The sequence below is a fragment of the Dipodomys spectabilis genome, unplaced genomic scaffold, assembly GCF_019054845.1.
Source record: "Dipodomys spectabilis isolate Male_0828 unplaced genomic scaffold, ASM1905484v1 ptg000095l, whole genome shotgun sequence".
In the NCBI taxonomy this organism is placed as follows: Eukaryota; Metazoa; Chordata; class Mammalia; order Rodentia; family Heteromyidae; genus Dipodomys; species Dipodomys spectabilis.
The window spans coordinates 38,951,726-38,956,011 of record NW_024870772.1 but is presented as its reverse complement, the minus strand read 5'-3'; positions in this window follow the sequence as shown (position 1 = coordinate 38,956,011).

Sequence of the window (4,286 nt, the reverse complement as noted above, 5' to 3'; positions counted from 1 at the left end):
GCATCAGCAGTATGAAGAGAAATAGTCCCTGTAGATTTTGGTAGATGCTAGAATTCTGTCTCTCTTGGCGTTCCCACTTGTTTTCTCCCAATTATAGTAAGTAGAGTAGTCAGTGCTGATGTTTTCTTGAGGGAGGAAACAGAGATCAAGAAAGGGAAGACAATTAACTCACAAACAGTGCAGTGTGCTGGCACAGCCATCATATAGACTGATAGATAGCCATTAGAGACACCAAAGGACCCCTCTTCTGGCAGATGGTATAGGCTGTGTGAAATCATTCCATTCAGTCTCGCTCTGGAGTCTTTGCTGAACACTCCCATTGTCAACACCTACAGAGGGGGATCATAAAATATGGATATACATGCAATCACAAAAATGAACACCCCCTCCACTTTCTTCTGGAAAGCTTGAGAACTTTCTATTTTTGCCTACTTTGACCTGCTTTCAATCTCCCTCCCTCCCTCTCTTTCTCCTTCTCTGTCATCTTCTCACCTAGAGCCATTAAAATTCAAGACCTGTCCTTCTTCTTTAAAAGTCATTTTATGTCAACACATAGGTTTTGATATCGTGTCACATAATATATTCCTAAATTAATAAGTAAAGAACATCCTGAGAAATAGGCTAATGGTGGGAACCCATATTAGCTTAAAATAAAGGCAAGCCTTTATATTAAGGAATTGAGGACAGCCCTGAGATGTAAAGATGAGCCAGATGCACGTTGCTGAGAGCAGAGTGGACCACCACTCTCTAGCAGAGAGCTAGCCTCCAGTTCTCTGTAGGATAAGAGGCTGAAGACGATTTCACTAACACCATTGACAACTCCTTTTCTCGAAGTCTTTCTCTGCTCCTCTTGTACAGAAAGATGCCGCCATTAAGCAGAGGGCAGCTGTGGCTATGCATACCTGCAGCTTGCTCAATACTCAGAAGACAGGAAGCAAATGAGTTTCAGGCCAGCCTGGGCTGCATCTCAAAATCAAGATGTCCTTGGTGTGGCAAGGGCGCCTCAGAGCACAGGTACAATCTTTCCTTGGTGCTGTCTCTGCCTAGACATATTTTCTAGACATATTACCTCAATCACTTTGTTTTCTTTTTTGAGCTACCTCTCCATCTATCTTAATCTATATGATGGAGAGCATCATATCTAGCTCATATAGAGAGGCTGCAAAAATGCACACACTTTTGGTACAGTAAAGTGTGGCACAAATAAAGGGCTCCTGATTCTCAAGAGGAATTGTGCAATTGAAGGATTAAAAAAGTGTCTGACCAGGGTTAAACCCACACTGCTGGGTGATAGCTACAAGGTCATTAGGGAAGCTCAGTTGACTTAGGGAACAGCAGTAGAACAAGACAGGGCTAAGTCTTGTTTTCATCTTTTCACTTCCACAGGAACTATTGTTAAATGTATGAATGATTCCAAGTCAAGTCTGCGCAGTAGGGATGTGGAATGGGATGGTAAACAATGCAGTTAAACAATCTGTGGCTGTTTTTATAACAGGTTATTTGTTCAGTCAATTAGCACACTGTTATCAGGTGAAAGATCTCTGCTAATAAATCAGAATAAATACTATTAAAGAAATAAAGTGGTGATGTGATGGAGATGCACAAGTAGTTTGGGGGGGTGGGGTGGGACATGACATCTTTAAGTAATAGTGTTCAGGAAGGGCCATCTGGCTGAAGCAAGCTTTGAGCTGAACCAGACAATGAAAAGATGCCTTTGCAGAGCTGAACGAAGAACATTTCAGGCCGAGACAACAGCAAATCTAGAAGATCTGTAGATTGGCAAGAACTTAATGTCACTGGGGAATAGAAAGGGGCCCAATGTATTTGGAACAGAGCTACAGAATATAATTACCTTTTTTTTTTTTGGGTCCGGTCGTGGGGCCTGAACTCTGGGCCTGGGCGCTGTCCCTCAGCTCTTCAGCTCAAGGCTAGCGCTCTACCACTTGAGCCACAGCACCACTTCCGGCTTTTTTCTTTTTTCTTATGTGGTGCTAAGAAATCAAACCCAGGGCCTCACGCATGCAAGGCTCTACCACTGAGCCACCTTCCCAGCTCCTATAATTATCTTTAAAAGCATGGCTCTGCAGACAGTTGGTAGGTGCCATGAAAATTTAAACAGCTGTCTTGCTGCAAGATGAAAGAGAAGGGGGTAGGGAAGGGTGGGTCCACCATGAGCAGTGGGAAATCCTGGTGATTTGTTCACCTACCCACAGGATGGACATTCTCACCTTGAGCACAACACTCAACATTATCTGCTTTAGCCCACAGTTGTTCTATAGAACAACTAAAAGGATCAAGTGACAATGTACTTTTGTCTACTATTACAACAAAACAACTTGGATGATCTTTCTGGCTAATAAAATACTCTTCATTTCATTGAGCAAGAGGCATTATACTCATAAATTGATATGTTGAATTGAAACCACTTTGCCTAATTGCTTAGGGCTGATGGGAACTGTGTAAGGTTCATGCTGTTCCTACCTGTGTACAGAAGAAGAATAAAAATGCTTTCTCAATTAGAAATGAGGTTTTGAGGCTAGAGAGTCAGCATGGTCTTTTGTGGAACACATGCCACACAAGAAAGGTAACATGGAGGTGGAGTGCATGTGAGATACACTCAAGTGACAGAGGAACTTGAACGGTAAACAAAGTTTTACTTTAGTTAAGACGCAGTTTTCAGCCAGGTGCTGGTAACTCACACCTGCAATTCTAGCTCCTCAGGAGGCTAAGGCGTGAAGAATCATAGTTCAAAGCCAGCCAGTCAGAAAAGTCTACAAGACTCTATCTCCAAGTAACCATCAAAAAATACTGGACTAGAGTTATGGCTCAAGAGGTAGAGTGACAGCCTTGAGCAAAGAACTGAGCTTAAGATGTCGCATTTAAGCCCTGATGCAAAAAAGTAGGAGGAGGAGGAAGAGAAAGAAGAAGAAGAGGAGGGAAAGGAAGAGGAGGAAGAGAAAAAGGGAGGAAGGAAAAAGAAGAGAAGGAGGAGCTCCAGTTCAGTTAAGACAATTATTTTTAGTATTCTGGTAGTCATATCTAGAGAAAGAGATAACAAAGACCAAGTTAGAAATGATCAAAAACATATTTGGATAATGGTATAAAAATAAACCATTCACAGATCCATAAGTGAAAAACTGTGTTCAGTGAATATGAAAAGAGAAAGAGGACAAATTAGGAGGCTGCCAGTACATTACAAATCTAGAAAATCTGAGCTATACTGCATGCCTAGAAAGCTCCTTGACTATTGCTTACACATGCACATGCTAAGTGTGCTCCTACCTGAAGGCTAATTAGCACATGTCATTCCTTGGACTTGAAATGCTCTTCCCCAGCCATCTAAATGGCACTCCCTGGCCTCCACATTTGGCCTTTTGCTTATAAGTTGCCTGTTCAGAGCGCTGTTCTTGACCACACTATTTAACATTGAAGCCACTCTGGAGCTCCCTGTTCTTGTTCTTGCCTTTTCCAACTCTTCACTATCTTACCTTCTATATATTTTACTTATTATACTTAGTTACTATTTCCCTCAATTAGAATCCAGTCCCTGAAGTAGGCTACTTTTTGTCCATTTCATTCAATTTTATGTCCAGATTATCCTCATTGATTATTTATGACAAAAGATCATCAATAAGTAGCTTTTAGATAAAGAAGTTTCACATGTGTCTACATTTTTGGTGGAGGTACCAAAACTCAATTGAAATAACTGTTTATTACCAGGCTTATGGCCCAAAGAAATTAGTATTTTGAAGTACATGATCTTCTAATACTATGCAGCAATCTGAAAGTCAACTTTACAAATTTGCAAACAACCTCTATATTAATTGAAATTAATTAATCATACAAGTGCTATTTCTGACTCCTGACTATAGACTTAATTGATTGGGGGAAAAAACAGGAGAGTTTTGTTTTGTTGTGTTTTGAGGTTGATTTTTTTATCTTTTTTGTTGGTCATGGGACCTGAACTCTTGGCCTGGGCACTGTCCCTCAGCTCTTCAACTCAAGGCTAGTGCTCTACCATTTGAACTACAGTGCTACTTCCTGCTTTTTCTGCTTATGTAGTGCTGAAGAGTTGAACCCAGGGCCTCATGCATGCGAGGCAAGCACTCTACCACTGAGTCACCTTCCCAGACTGTTTTGAGGGGGGTTGTGTTTAATGTTAGGAGGTATGGGTATACCATTGTGTGTGTGTATGTGTGTGTGTGTGTGTGTGTGTGTGTGATCTCATTTAATAGTGTCAGTTCTTTACATGTGGAAAAGAAATAAACCTTCATTTAACAAACAGA